The sequence below is a fragment of the Schistocerca serialis genome, chromosome 4, assembly GCF_023864345.2.
Source record: "Schistocerca serialis cubense isolate TAMUIC-IGC-003099 chromosome 4, iqSchSeri2.2, whole genome shotgun sequence".
Lineage (NCBI taxonomy): Eukaryota > Metazoa > Arthropoda > Insecta > Orthoptera > Acrididae > Schistocerca > Schistocerca serialis.
The window spans coordinates 7,278,427-7,294,434 of NC_064641.1; the positions used below are offsets into that span (position 1 = coordinate 7,278,427).

At 45.8% G+C, this 16,008-nt stretch overlaps 1 non-coding gene across 1 annotated transcript; it reads left to right on the forward strand.

The window, feature by feature from the left end:
* Positions 1–1,722: 1,722 nt before the first annotated feature.
* On the forward strand, positions 1,723–1,797 carry Trnas-uga (transfer RNA serine (anticodon UGA)). Its single transcript has one exon. It is a non-coding gene; the product is annotated as a tRNA-Ser (tRNA).
* Positions 1,798–16,008: the final 14,211 nt, after the last annotated feature.

A 16,008-nucleotide genomic window follows, 5' to 3' on the forward strand; every position in this document is an offset into this window, starting at 1 on the left:
GCATAGTGGTAGTTCAATGGGAATTGCTTGTGTTTTTGCAATCAGCGAAACGTCGTGTGTAGACAGAAAGGCACCTTTTTATGTTCCTGTGACTGTTTCAGTGGGAACAAGCGGCAATGCGCTTTCAGGCCTGTGCACTGAAACGAATATGGCGCCAGCGCCCGGATGGCTTCTGCTTCCACTGCTGAAACAATGGTGGCGTGCAGGTTGGCGAAACTGTTGAGGGGTTGTTCCTTGCCGACGGGAGTAAGTCTTTGTTTGGCTTTGTGCTTCTGTCATCTGTGGCACGAGTGGCTCCTTGGCGTTCTGTAGTGTGCGTACGTGCTCGGAGAGCGACAGGTGCTGCCCTCGAGCGGCATCCTGTGGAGTCTGTTTGGAAAGCAAAGCGGCGAGTTCTGGTGTGTGATAATAGTTGTCGGCGTTGTGACGTCACACACATACTGTCGTTGCGCAATCTTTTTGACATCACCTATGGTGGTACATGAAAATTTGTGCCGGAATGTGGCTCGAACATGGATTTCCCGGTTATTGCGAGTAGTCGCCTTAATCACTCGGCTATCCGGGCATACTCCCTGGACAAATCCAAACCTCCACAGTGTGTTACACTGACTACGTCCTTACTGCTCACAGCATTACTTGTATTCTCAAAATGGGGTTAAAGAGAGAATCGTTTTCAACATTAGTATTATTATCTTCGTTTTGTCCATCGAGCCTTGTTAAATACACATTCAGTCATGTTGAAATAAATTTTCTCACCACGTCCAGTTGAACATGCATGTCATATTTGTGATTAGAAACCACTGCAGTCTTTGTAAGTGGCAGCAGGCTGTCACAAGTCGTACCTGCTGTTTCAGATTCCGTAATGAGGGAATGCATATGGCGCCAAAACTCTGAAGTGATTTATCGCCAATCAGTTCACTGTACAGAACTTGTTAAATATGTTGATCTGGAGATGTTCACACTCTGTGCAAAACCCTGTCTTGAAGACTTTGATATTTACGATGCCGAAGTGCGTTACAAACAATGTCTGGCTTCAAATTTATTGTATCGGCATCCGAAGAATTGATGATAAGTATGAATTGCGTATCATCATTACACATGCCACGCAGAGCGCGTGAAAGTTCAAACATTCTAAATCATAAACACAGTTGCTACAGAAAATATGGTGGGAACTCCGCTTAACAGTGTGACAGTCACTAAGCGCATTGTCAAAATAACCTATGGAATGTCCCAGCAGAACATTGTTGTTGCCGGCATTGTTACTTTGCGCTTAATCATCTGCTCAGTGTTCATCTTCGTGACAGAGTCACCACTTGTTCTTTCGATATCACAACAAAAACTATGCAGCTAATGATGCAAATGAACAAACGAGGATTATTTGACAGTTAATAAGTATAGAGGGTGAACCAAAAGTCCATCAACATTTGAAAATGAAATACTTCACAGAATAATGTAGGAGGAAACTTCCTGGCAGATTAAAACTGTGTGCCGGACCGAGACTCGAACTCGGGACCGTTGCCTTTCGCGGGCAAGTGCTCTACCTGTAGAGTGAAATTTCATTCTGGAAACATCCCCCAGGCTGTGGCTAAGCCATGTCTCCGCAATATCCTCTCTTCCAGGGGTGCTAGTTCTGCTAGGTTCGCAGGAGAGCTTCTGTGAAGTTTGGAAGGTAGGAGGCGAGGTACTGGCAGAATTAAAGCTGTGAGGACGGGGCGTGAGTCGTGCTTGGGTAGCTCAGTTGGTAGAGCACTTGCCCGTGAAAGGCAAAGGTCCCGAGTTCGAGTCTCGGCCCGGCATACAGTTTTAATCTGCCAGGAAGTTTCATATCAGCGCACACTCCGCTGTAGAGTGAAAATTTCGTTCTAATGTAGGAGGAGATTCTTGAAAGCAAAAATTAAAAAAATCCAAAATTTACAACAGATGGCGCTTCATGTCATACAAAAGCAATAATTAGCGTAACACTTGGTTTTTAGTAAAGATGATGTTACTCTTCAGGCTTTCCCGGCGATCTAATGACATCTTGGGTTGTCGGGTGTTCTGCCAGATATCAGCGTCGTACTTGCACGATATTTCGGTCACGTAGCTCGAGACCTTCATCAGGTGCGACCTGAGACTGCTCCTCGAGTGGACCTGGTCCAGTATTTATGCCTATGGCCTTCCCCCTCCACCAACGGCTGCAGGCGCTTCCTCTGTGGTCCGCGCCCATTCCCTGTGACCTGCTGGAGCGTTGCTGCTCCGTTTTCCGTCCGCTGCGGTTCTAGGTGTTCCCTCTGCGGTCCGCGCCCACCAAACCCGCTCATGGGGGTTTCATCTACGGTCTGGGGTACCAGGCGTTCCCCCTGCGGTCCGCGCCCGCTCACCACGACCTGTTGGAGCGTTGCCGCTCCGTTTTTCGTACGCTGCGGCTCTGGATGTTCCCTCTGCGGTCCGCGCCCACCAGTCCCACTTCTGGGTGTTCCATCTTCGGTCTGGTGCTCCTGGCAGTCCGTCAGGGGCTCGTTTACCATCTCCATGTCTCTGGTTCTTCTGTTTGTGTAGTGTTGCAGTTGGCCCCGTTGCTCCTTTAACAATTCCAGGGCCGGATCCCAGGCTCTGCTTAGCTGGTACCCTGTGTCACGATTCACAAGATCGTCAGCCATTTTAATCTCAATCGATTCTCTTATAACACTGTCCCAAAATCTGGGTGTTTGTGCTAGAATCTTGGTATCCTCATACTTCATGGTATGATCTAGTTCCAGACAGTGTTCAGCAATGGCTGACTTAGTCACCTGTCTTAATCTAGTGTGCCTCTGATGTTCTTTGCACCTGATCTCCACAGTTCTTGTCGTCTGGCCAATGTAGGACATGCCACATTGACAAGGTATATTGTAAATCCCTGGTTTTCGTAACCCCAGGTCGTCTTTGACACTCCCCAGCAGTCCCCCGATCTTGTTGGATGGACAGAAAACACACTTGATATTGTGTTTACGCAGGATCCTACTGATTCTGGCAGAAATAGAGCCAGCATAGGGCAGATATGCCACCTTCTTTGCTTCATCTTGGTCTTCTTCAGGAACCTGTGGTATAGTGGCTGGTCGGAGTGCCCTCTCAATTTGTCTGTCCGTGTATCCATTCTTGGAGAAAACTGTTTTGAGACGTTCTATCTCTATGGGTAGATTCTCTTGGTCTGATACGGCACGTGCTCTGTGGACCAAAGTCTTCAGAACCCCATTCTTCTGTGCAGGGTGGTGACAACTGCTGGCCTGCAGATATAAATCAGTGTGTGTTGGTTTTCGGTACACACTGTGGCCAATTGATCCATCTGCTTTCCTCTGGACTAGTACATCCAGAAATGGCAGTTGGCCATTCTTCTCCAGTTCCATGGTGAACTTGATATTAGGGTGGCATGAGTTAAGATGTTCAAGAAACTCATTGAGCCTGTCCATCCCATGTGGCCAGATCACGAAGGTGTCATCCACATACCTAAAGAAGCATGTGGGTTTAAATGTGGCTGTCTCCAATGCCCTCTCCTCAAAACTCTCCATAAACATGTTGGCAACCACAGGGGACAGTGGGCTGCCCATAGCTACACCTTCAGTTTGCTCGTAATATTGGTTTCTGTACAAGAAATACATGGATGTCAGTGTATGACTGAACAGGTCCAACAGAGCACCACCAAATTTCTCTGCAATCAGTTCTAGTGAGTCCTTCAGTGGGACCCTGGTGAACAGCGATACCACATCAAAACTAACCATGATGTCCGAATCTGTGATTTGCAGTTGCTTGAGGCGTTGCAGGAAATCTCCTGAGTTGCGGATGTGGTGAATACATTTCCCCACATATGGAGCCAGGAGACCTTTCAAGTACTTGGCTGTTGTGTACGTAGGTGCCCTAATATTACTGACAATAGGACGTAGGGGCACGCCCTCCTTGTGTATTTTAGGCAGACCCTACAGTCTAGGTGGCACTGGCGCTTTTTCCCGTAGTTGTCTGATGATCTTATCAGGCATCCCTGTTTCCTTCAAGAGAGCACTAGTCTTCTTGGCCACCTTGTCCATGGGGTCACACTCCAGAATTCTGCATGCAGGGTCCTCCAGAAGTTGGCGTACTTTCTCATCATAATCCACCCGCTGCAAGATGACAGTGGAGTTCCCTTTGTCTGCTGGCAGTACCACAATGCTGTTGTCTTCCCGTAGTTTCTTGAGTGCAAGCCTCTCCTCGGTTGTGATGTTCGATTTCGGCGGCCTGGCCTTGGTGAGGGCCCTGCAGGTCTCTCGGCGGACTTCTTCTGCCACATTAGGTGGAAGTGTGGCTGCAACTTGCTCTACTGCACTGACGAAACCTGAAATGGGTACGTTTCTAGGAGTCGTAGCAAAATTGAGACCCTTGCTGAGTACCTTTAAGGTTGTATCATCAAACTGTATGCCACTCAGATTCGTCACTGTGTGTGTCTCTTCCATCTGCTGTGCTTTCTTGCTCATGCGGTCAAACTTTGCAGATTGGCAAGATGAGGCATTCCTTCTAGCACACTCAGCTAAAGACCAGGAGTCACGGTCTACCCAATCCCAATCTTCTCTTGTTAAGGAGGCTGCCATGTACAGATGAATGTGTAACAGCTCCCTGGCCACAACATCTAACCTGTGGCGCATATCTCGAATCCTCTCTCTCACCAGTGCCATGCTAGCTCTGCGTTTTATCTTGTTCGCCGCTCTGGAGTTGATGTGATGTTTAATTCTGGCAAATACTGGTACCACTTCTCCATCTCGACACCTCAGCAAAAAACTGAGAGAACTCAGCATCTTCCCTTTCTTCTGCCGTAGCTTGTTTGACCGCATGAGCAAGAAAGCACAGCAGATGGAAGAGACACACACGGTGACGAATCTGAGTGGCATACAGTTTGATGATACAACCTTAAAGGTACTCAGCAAGGGTCTCAATTTTGCTACGACCCCTAGAAACGTACCCATTTCAGGTTTCGTCAGTGCAGTAGAGCAAGTTGCAGCCACACTTCCACCTAATGTGGCAGAGGAAGTCCGCCGAGAGACCTGCAGGGCCATCACCAAGGCCAGGCCGCCGAAATCGAACATCACAACCGAGGAGAGGCTTGCACTCAAGAAACTACGGGAAGACAACAGCATTGTGGTACTGCCAGCAGACAAAGGGAACTCCACTGTCATCTTGCAGCGGGTGGATTATGATGAGAAAGTACGCCAACTTCTGGAGGACCCTGCATACAGAATTCTGGAGTGTGACCCCACGGACAAGGTGGCCAAGAAGACTAGTGCTCTCTTGAAGGAAACAGGAATGCCCGATAAGATCATCAGACAACTACGGGAAAAAGCGCCAGTGCCACCTAGACTGTATGGTCTGCCTAAAATACACAAGGAGGGCAGTCCCTACGTCCTATTGTCAGTAATATTGGGGCACCTACGTACACAACAGCCAAGTACTTGAAAGGTCTCCTGGCTCCATATGTGGGGAAATGTATTCACCACATCCGCAACTCAGGAGATTTCCTGCAACGCCTCAAGCAACTGCACATCACAGATTCGGACATCATGGTTAGTTTTGATGTGGTATCGCTGTTCACCAGGGTCCCACTGAAGGACTCACTAGAACTGATTGCAGAGAAATTTGGTGGTGCTCTGTTGGACCTGTTCAGTCATACACTGACATCCATGTATTTCCTGTACAGAAACCAATATTACGAGCAAACTGAAGGTGTAGCAATGGGCAGCCCACTGTCCCCTGTGGTTGCCAACATGTTTATGGAGAGTTTTGAGGAGAGGGCATTGGAGACAGCCACATTTAAACCCACATGCTTCTTTAGGTATGTGGATGACACCTTCGTGATCTGGCCACATGGGATGGACAGGCTCAATGAGTTTCTTGAACATCTTAACTCATGCCACCCTAATATCAAGTTCACCATGGAACTGGAGAAGAATGGCCAACTGCCATTTCTGGATGTACTAGTCCAGAGGAAAGCAGATGGATCAATTGGCCACAGTGTGTACCGAAAACCAACACACACTGATTTATATCTGCAGGCCAGCAGTTGTCACCACCCTGCACAGAAGAATGGGGTTCTGAAGACTTTGGTCCACAGAGCACGTGCCGTATCAGACCAAGAGAATCTACCCATAGAGATAGAACGTCTCAAAACAGTTTTCTCCAAGAATGGATACACGGACAGACAAATTGAGAGGGCACTCCGACCAGCCACTATACCACAGGTTCCTGAAGAAGACCAAGATGAAGCAAAGAAGGTGGCATATCTGCCCTATGCTGGCTCTATTTCTGCCAGAATCAGTAGGATCCTGCGTAAACACAATATCAAGTGTGTTTTCTGTCCATCCAACAAGATCGGGGGACTGCTGGGGAGTGTCAAAGACGACCTGGGGTTACGAAAACCAGGGATTTACAATATACCTTGTCAATGTGGCATGTCCTACATTGGCCAGACGACAAGAACTGTGGAGATCAGGTGCAAAGAACATCAGAGGCACACTAGATTAAGACAGGTGACTAAGTCAGCCATTGCTGAACACTGTCTGGAACTAGATCATACCATGAAGTATGAGGATACCAAGATTCTAGCACAAACACCCAGATTTTGGGACAGTGTTATAAGAGAATCGATTGAGATTAAAATGGCTGACGATCTTGTGAATCGTGACACAGGGTACCAGCTAAGCAGAGCCTGGGATCCGGCCCTGGAATTGTTAAAGGAGCAACGGGGCCAACTGCAACACTACACAAACAGAAGAACCAGAGACATGGAGATGGTAAACGAGCCCCTGACGGACTGCCAGGAGCACCAGACCGAAGATGGAACACCCAGAAGTGGGACTGGTGGGCGCGGACCGCAGAGGGAACATCCAGAGCCGCAGCGTACGAAAAACGGAGCGGCAACGCTCCAACAGGTCGTGGTGAGCGGGCGCGGACCGCAGGGGGAACGCCTGGTACCCCAGACCGTAGATGAAACCCCCATGAGCGGGTTTGGTGGGCGCGGACCGCAGAGGGAACACCTAGAACCGCAGCGGACGGAAAACGGAGCAGCAACGCTCCAGCAGGTCACAGGGAATGGGCGCGAACCACAGAGGAAGCGCCTGCAGCCGTTGGTGGAGGGGGAAGGCCATAGGCATAAATACTGGACCAGGTCCACTCGAGGAGCAGTCTCAGGTCGCACCTGATGAAGGTCTCGAGCTACGTGACCGAAATATCGTGCAAGTACGACGCTGATATCCGGCAGAACACCCGACAACCCAAGATGTCAAAGATGATGTTGTTCATAACAAATTCTCACCATGTCGGCCATCATTCATCAATAATACCTGTAATCAAGGGACAATGTTTTGTTTCAAGATCCCTCAGTGAAGAGGAAGTTCTTATAGTAGCAGTATCAGCACATCAGAGTAATGTGAGTTGACACAGTTTCTCATAAAAAGTTACTTACTTTACATTTCTTCAGTGTTCTTCAAACACTATATTCCATGCGTGTTTGTGTATTTATCAGGCCATCTTAAATACAGATAGGAACTGCGATTGCTGTGTTCAGATGAAGGCCGAGATGGCGAACCTTCACCCATAGCTCCAAGCGGTGCTCCTCAGTCACGCAGCTTGAGGGTGTTACCAATGGGCATCACTGTGGGGAGTCGGACAGGGCGGTGTGATGGACGTTCAGCACGACTCACGTGTCCCCTGACCGGTCCACTACTGTGGCCCCACAGCTACTGCCCACACTGAGGTCGATCACTCACCTTTGATCGATTGGGAGGTCTCTCTAAGGTTTGGCCAGCAGTGACAGGCCTTCCAAGGGGCTGGCTGGGGTGCCTCCCTGGTTGGTCTGACGAACAGGTTTGGCACCATCTGTGGTTGACGATATTCCTGAGCCAGATGAAGTCGATCGCCCTGTTCCAGAGGAATCATCTCGGCCTGTAAGGTATGGCCATTCACAGAATGTGGGATTACTGGTAGTTGGGAGCTCCAACGTTAGGCGTGTAACGGGGTCCTCTAGCGTTCACTTTGCGTGTGTACTGGTAGAAGTAATTCCAAATGTGAAACAGGTGTTTCGGGATGCCGTGAAGAGCACAGGGTGCAGCAAACTGCAGGTGGTGGTCTATGTTGGTACTAATGATGCGTGTCACTTTGAACAGAAAGAGATTCTCTCTGAATTTGGGCAGCTAGCTGAAGTAGTAAAGACTGCAAGTCTTACTTGCGAGATGAAGATAGAGCTCACCATCTGTAGCATCATAGAAAGAACTGACAGTGGTGCTCTGGTACAGAGCTAAGTGGAGGGTCTGAATCAGATGCTCAGACTGTTCTGCGCACGTGTAGATTGCAGATTCCTGGACTTGCAGCATAGGGTGGTGTGTTTCTGGGTTCCGCTAAATAGGTCGGGATCCAACTACACTCGGAAAGCTGCTATACGGGTAGAAGGGGCTGTATGGAAGAAAGTTGGCTTTTTTTTTTTTTAGGTTAGAGGGTGTCGGAAAAGTGCAGAAAGGGCTTCAGTTTCAAAGGGTGCATGACGAACACAGGAAGAGGGTAGACATAGGAACAATGAATGTTGTAGCAATTGTAAACTGTCGTAGCTGTGTTGGAAAAGAGCCAGAGCTCCAAACGCAAATAGAAAGTACTGACTCTCAATTCATTACAGGTACGGAAAACTGACTAAGGCAAGGAATAAGTTCAGCCAAAATTTTTGCAAAGGACCTAACCGCGTTCAGAAATGGAAGATTAACTACCGTTGGTGGTGGAGTATTTATTGTTGTCAGAAGTAGTTTATCTAGCAGTGAAATGAAAGTAGTGAATTAGTATGGGTAGAGGTTATACTTGACAAGTGGAATAAATTAATAACAGATTCCTTTTATGATGATGCTAGATGATACAGTAGATGAACAGTTCACAAGATACAGATGATACAGTAGCTGAACAGTTCAAAGAAAAAAAGCAGTCTGCACACAGTGACAGTAATGGCGGCCAGTAGCACCGGCCGCTACTTATTGTCCCTTCCACTGTCTCCGCGTGGAGGGGTATTCCGCGTCAACGTCCAGTAGGCTTCTGGCAGCCAACAAACTCAAACGTGTTTGAGTGTAGTAAGCACCAAAGGGCCAGTGACATGGTCACGTGACTACTGGCAGCCACTACTGGTCGCGTTTGATACGCTACTGGCCGCCAGTAGCACACAGTCCTTGTTGAGAGAGGAACTTCCGTGTTGCGTGTTGTTGCGAAATGTCTTCAGTAACTGGAGAAGCGCAGTCAAAACCAACTGCTAGTGTCAAATGGAGCGCGGACAAGGTAAGTACCTTGTTAGAAACACGTGAACTATGAACTATTACGGAACATACGTCCGCTTTCTTCAGGACCTAAAAAAGCAGTAAGGCGAAGAGGGAGGCTTCTATGATGAAGTTAAAGAATGACTTAATGGGACTAGGGGTCGCAGTTCCCGACGTGTGCTTTCTGAGAAGCCGTATAAAGGCCATAAAGGCCACGTACAGAGGTGAACTCTTAAAAGTGATTTCATCAAAGACAAGCAGAGCAGACAATGACAACATCTACGTACCCAAGCCACCACAGTTCACTGCAGCCGACAGTTTCCTGAAAGATGCAATCATCACGAGAAGGTCAACACCAAATTTGGTACGCGTGGTTTTTAATTTTTGTGTTTGCTAAATGAAAAGCGTGAGCCCAAGTACATTAGTAAATAGGTATTCAATTAATTGTCACCTTCCTAGACACTAGGTCATATAAACAGAAACAAAAACAACAAACATATTTCTCGACATAAGGAGAAAGTACAATATTAATTACTTCAAAAGAAAACACTCTGCAGAGTATGTGATTTAATAAGGCACTGGGTTACATCAAACGGCTACGACTAGGAAATTATTGTATTTTAAAACATTTTGCATTGTTGTTAACACTAAAACTTTGTGATTCACAATAACACTAGTAAGCTTTTCTTAACAATTTAGGTTACAGAGTTCGTCAATAACTAAGTAGGGGCTAAGTACATCTTCTGTGCCACTTATTACATGGCAACAGCCTTCATCTGCCAACAAAGTCGTCCTTCGCCACTGAAGTGCTCAACTAGTTTCTTCCTTGTTTCCGAAGCAGTTTTCGAATATGTGTTTGCTGAGCGAGCCCCTCTCAATGGCGGTAGTTCTGCCACAGTGGAACGCCACTGGCCTGGGTCCAAAACTACAGTGTAAGTGTCTTCATGGTCAAACCACCCTTTTTCAAAATAGGTTGCTGGTGATATTGCTCGCAACCAGTTATGGAGAGTACATGTACATTGTTCATCAAATCTACAGTGTGTAAATCAACTTCGATTTCTTTTCGAAGATTATAAACAGTGCTGTCATTATACCAAACGCGTTTCCCCTCCGCCCTGCGTGCACACGCTAAACCATAATCGAATATACGTTTCTCTAATGACAAATTTCGTTTGGAAAAGGACTCCATTAATGTCGGTGACAAGGGGAACGTGTTATCACCCAAAATAAAGTGGTCATTAGGAAAATTTAGTGTACGATTGGCTAAGACTGACTTAAACGAGGGAAGCCGGAATATATTTCCATCGTCGGCTCTCCCATTAGTTCCCACATCTGTGTATAGAAACTTACAATCAATCAGCATCTATAAATGGCAAAAGTAAAGCGCTGTAACCTCCTTTGTAGTTGTAAAACTGAGAGCAACACCCAGATAGACGCTTTATGGCCACGTGCTTTCTGTCAATAGCAGTACAACATAAAGGAAAATTCCGTTTTGTTTCAAATGGTTCAAATGGCTCTGAGCACTATGGGACTCAACATCTTAGGTCATAAGTCCCCTAGAACTTAGAACTACTTAAACCTAACTAACCTAAGGACATCACACACACCCATGCCCGAGGCAGGAGTCGAACCTGCGACTGTAGCAGTCCCGCGGTTCCGGACTGCAGCGCCAGAACCGCTAGACCACCGCGGCCGGTTCCATTTTGTTTCAAAATTTTTTTGTTTCCACCGATTCCTTCGATTTCTTCGGAACCTAAAAAACAAATATTACTTACAAACAAAAATTTGGAATTGCGTACAAACACATTAACACAAATATTGAGAGCCGTGATTGCAGTTAATTAGTGGTAGTTTTTTAATTCCATGTTACACCATCTACCACTGCTAACTATGATGGAACGGGTGACGAAACTGGGGCATCTGATCCTCAAATCACTGACGTCGTACAGGATGTCTAGGGCTTATCTCAACCCCCACTTGTTCCTACTCTTCCAACACCCAAAAACATAAAAAAAACGGCGTGTAAGGAAGTAGACAAAAGTTTGAAGTGCCACTGAGAAGTTACAGATAATATCTGAGAGTCATTCATCAACTACAAATAGACCTCAGCCCGACGAGGGTGACTTATTTGGGAATAATGTTTCAGCTCAGTTGAGGGACCTCCCCTTGAAAAATAGACTTACAGCTCAGGATCAAATTCAATCAATGCTGAAGAAAAAGAGACTCAAATTGTTGGAAGCCCCACAACTGTCAACTACTCTTATGTTGTCCGAAACGTCGTCCACAACCAGTGACTTAAAAGACGAATTTACAGGTGAAGGAGATTTTCTTTACAGGCATTCTCATTGCGTGACAAACAAGTTTTCTTCTGTGTCCAATATTTAATAATAAATTATACTAAATAAAATTTACATATTTTGTTTAGCCATCTCTTCTATTGTTGACACAGTTGTTAGGAGTGGCAGCCCCAAATGTACAGTCTTGGACAAAACAAGCGAGACCTCTCGCCTTTTCGTTATGCTGACCCGCACAGCTTTAAAGTCTGCTACACAGCATAACAGGCAAGGCGACGAACTGCTACCAACATACTATGCACAGGCATGAAATTGAAAAACTATCAGAAATTTGTCAGACTGTTTTCAATCATGTGTAAGACTATATTAATGCTGATCAGTGTGTTAACCACAACACCTAAATATAAGATATAAATGAAAGAAGAAACGCTGATTAGTATGAACTGTACTAATAAAAATGAATTTCAGCTTATAGAGGTAACATAACTGTTTTACTGAGACAAAGTACCCCAGATCGTTACGAATTAGCAAAATATTATGCGCATTCGGCCGCGAAATGGTCTGTGTCATCGTTCAGACCAGTCATACTGGATTACCGTTGCTGACCTACCATGAAAGTGTGCAAATTTAGCAATGCGTGAAGATTCATAACGAAATTCAGTTAAAAATTATTCAGTGCCACACTTAAGTCAATTCAATTCTACATCTACATCTACATTTATACTCCGCAAGCCACCCAACGGTATGTGGCGGAGGGCACTTTACGTGCCACTGTCATTACCTCCCTTTCCTGTTCCAGTCGCGTATGGTTCGCGGGAAGAACGACTGTCTGAAAGCCTCCGTGCGCGCTCTAATCTCTCTAATTTTACATTCGTGATCTCCTCGGGAGGTATAAGTAGGGGGAAGCAATGTATTCGATACCTCATCCAGAAACGCACCCTCTCGAAACCTGGACAGCAAGCTACACCGCGATGCAGAGCGCCTCTCTTGCAGAGTCTGCCACTTGAGTTTGTTAAACATCTCCGTAACGCTATCACGGTTACCAAATAACCCTGTCACGAAATGCGCCGCTCTTCTTTGGATCTTCTCTATCTCCTCCGTCAACCCGATCTGGTACGGATCCCACACTGATTAGCAATACTCAAGTATAGGTCGAACGAGTGTTTTGTAAGCCACCTCCTTTGTTGATGGACTACATTTTCTAAGGACTCTCCCAATGAATCTCAACCTGGTACCCGCCTTACCAACAATTAATTTAATATGATCATTCCACTTCAAATCGTTCCGCACGCATACTCCCAGATATTTTACAGAAGTAACTGCTACCAGTGTTTGTTCCGCTATCATATAATCATACAATAAAGGATCCTTCTTTCTATGTATTCGCAATACATTACATTTGCCTATGTTAAGGGTCAGTTGCCACTCCCTGCACCAAGTGGCTATCCGCTGCAGATATTCCTGCATTTCGCTGCAATTTTCTAATGCTGCAACTTCTCTGTATACTACAGCATCATCCGCGAAAAGCCGCACGGAACTTGCGACACTATCTACTAGGTCATTTATATATATATTGTGAAAAGCAATGGTCCCATAACACTCCCCTGTGGCACGCCAAAGGTTACTTCAACGTCCGTAGACGTAGATTATTGACAGAAGCGGAAAAAGTAGGCAGTAACAAGTATGAAATTCTACAAGAGTTTCATATCGACATCCACAGGGCGCCGGTACAGAATAAAGATAGCAATAAAACGTATTGGAGGCGCGAGAATTTCTTAAGATTCCTTTGCTGATAGTCTATCTGCCTCCATCGAGATTAGAACCGAAAACAAACCAGACCTCCCTTGCAATAGCAAACACCTTTCACTACGCTAGCAGACAACCCAGGCAAAAAGCCCTCTATTATTACCACAAACATGAATAAGCCGGCAATTTCGCAATAAAATGGCAAAACGATCGGCAGTTTCTGTTGCATAGAGCTTTCTGGACTCAAAAACATGAATTGTCTACCTTTATGTCACCGCTTATGTGACAATCATTCGGGATGTTTATCGCCGGCCGGTGTGGCCGAGCGGTTCTAGGCGCTTCGGTCTGGAAACGAGCGATGGCTACGGTCGCAGGTTCGAATCCTGCCTCGGGCATGGAAGTGTGTGATGTCCTTAGGTTAGTTAGGTTTAAGTAGTTCTAAGTTCTAGGGGACTGATGACCTCAGATGTTAAGTCCCATAGTGCTCAGAGCCAATTTGATGTTTATCGAATTAACGAAAAACTGTTATTAGCGAGTAAACTTAATAGGATAATTCTGCACCACCCCAGGAAATAAACTGCGACGTAGCTGCCAAACGTATTCTACAATGTTTCAAATTCTCCATTAGACGTGCCACAGCCAGAAAACGTTCATTAGCCGAAGTGTTCCTTAAGGTAGCTAACAATGGTAATCCTCGCACATCTAAAACGCGGTAGCATTAATAGTGGGATCTGAATTTCCACTTGCATAGGCAAATGGATTTTATTTGCATTCTTGTAAACGTGATTTGGTTCGAAAGCGTAACTACGATTAATATGCTGCTGTATCGACTGCAACTGGAACATTTCGAATAAAGAGTAGGGGAAATTATTATGCGGCCCTCATCTTCAGTAACAGTGGTAGCTATTTTCGTTGTTAGGATTTCGTCAAGTAAATCGGTAAAAATGGAACCCTACCAGTCTCGCTTTCTTGACCGTCTATCTGTATACCCAACCTTCAAAACCCATTTACCTCGAGTACGGGTAGACATAATAAGCGGAAATGTATCGCACTTCCTGCGGTATACGGTCCCTTGGTGGTGTAAAAAAGTGAGCTGTGTCAACGCAATCTAACGATACGGCCGTTTATGTAAAGAAAATTTAGGCGAAAGGTCAAAAAATGGCTCTAAGAACTATGCCACCAAACTGCTTAGGTCATTAGCCCCTTAGATCTAGAACTAGTTCAACCTACCTAACCAAACACACATCCATGCCCGGGGAAGGATTCGAACTGACGGCGCAAGGAGCCGCGCGGTCCGCGATATGACGCCGTTGAGCGTACCGCTTACCCGCGCCGGCAAGCTGTTAATATCATCTGGTGTTACTAAAAAGCTATTCACTTCTGGTGAATGATTTTCTGCGCAGTCCATTTAAGAAAGAATAACTAAAATATATTTGATGTTACGGAAGGGGAAGGGCGCCTAATTCATTTCCCCTTGTCTTTATTCATGATGTTAGATTCGCAGTCTGAGCATACGTACTATCCATAACCACACTTTAGATCAAAGTCATAGTCACAGATATGCGAATACAACACATTGGCTTATACTTGAGGTATTTCGTTTCCCACGAAGTGGTGGCAGACGATGCTGTGGCGTCTTCGAAGCGCGAACTATCTGAGCACATCAGCTGAGCGAACTTGCATAGTATGTTGGTAGCACTTCGTCGCCTTGCCTGTTGTGCTGCGTAGCAGACTTTAAAGCTGTGCGGGTCAGCATAACGAAAAGGCGAGGGGTCTCGCTCGTTTTGTCTACGACTGTACATGTACATTTCTGCATTTATTCACTTTTAAAGCATCAGAATTGCTAAGAATGTGCTCCTCTTTTTGGAAATGTTTATTACGTGATATACAATGACAGGACCACTCTTTTCATCTACCATACACTATAAATTAACTTGTCAGCAAGCAGTTACTTGTGAGATCTTATCGTCACATATTCTTGTAATGCTGTGGTTATTGCTGTAAGTGCTTCTGACATAAAACTTGAAATGGTGTTGGCTGTTATTCGAAACATAAAGGCTAAAGTTTGGTAACTATCACCAGTAGCTAAAAATCGTAAGGCAGCCTCTAGTTTTGGACGAGTGGGAACTGCGTTTCCCCTTAGAGTATCTGTTTTCGATATTTTACATTCAATTAAATTACATTGTTCGTTAATTTGCTCCGTACTCATTCTCATAATTCTCTTGTATTCTAGAGGAGCCTCCTCGGCAAGTTCCCGAAGTATTCCAGACGTAGCTCACAGCTGATTTCTAGGACACACCCAGTCCCTAACCCAGCACGACGTATTTTTGGTTGACACTTCTCGAAGCTCTTCACTTAAACAACGTACAATTTCACTCACAGCATCATCAACAGCTCCCTTTTACCCTTCACCAAACTTCTCCACGTTCTCACACATCCTCGGACAATGTTGCACTTATCACGTGCATGCACAAACAAGCTACTGGCTGCCACTAGAACCATTTCACTGGAAACCATTACTGCGTTCGTGTTTATAAATATGTGTGTTGGCAGTTCACTGGCTGCGTGCACTGGCCAACACTACTCTCCCTGTGCGCAGAGGGCTTAAGTTTGATTTCAAACAGGTACTTCACTCATACAATTATAGTTGGTGGTGACTTCAGTCTACCCTCAATATTTTTGCGAAAATACGTGTTTCAAGTCGGTAG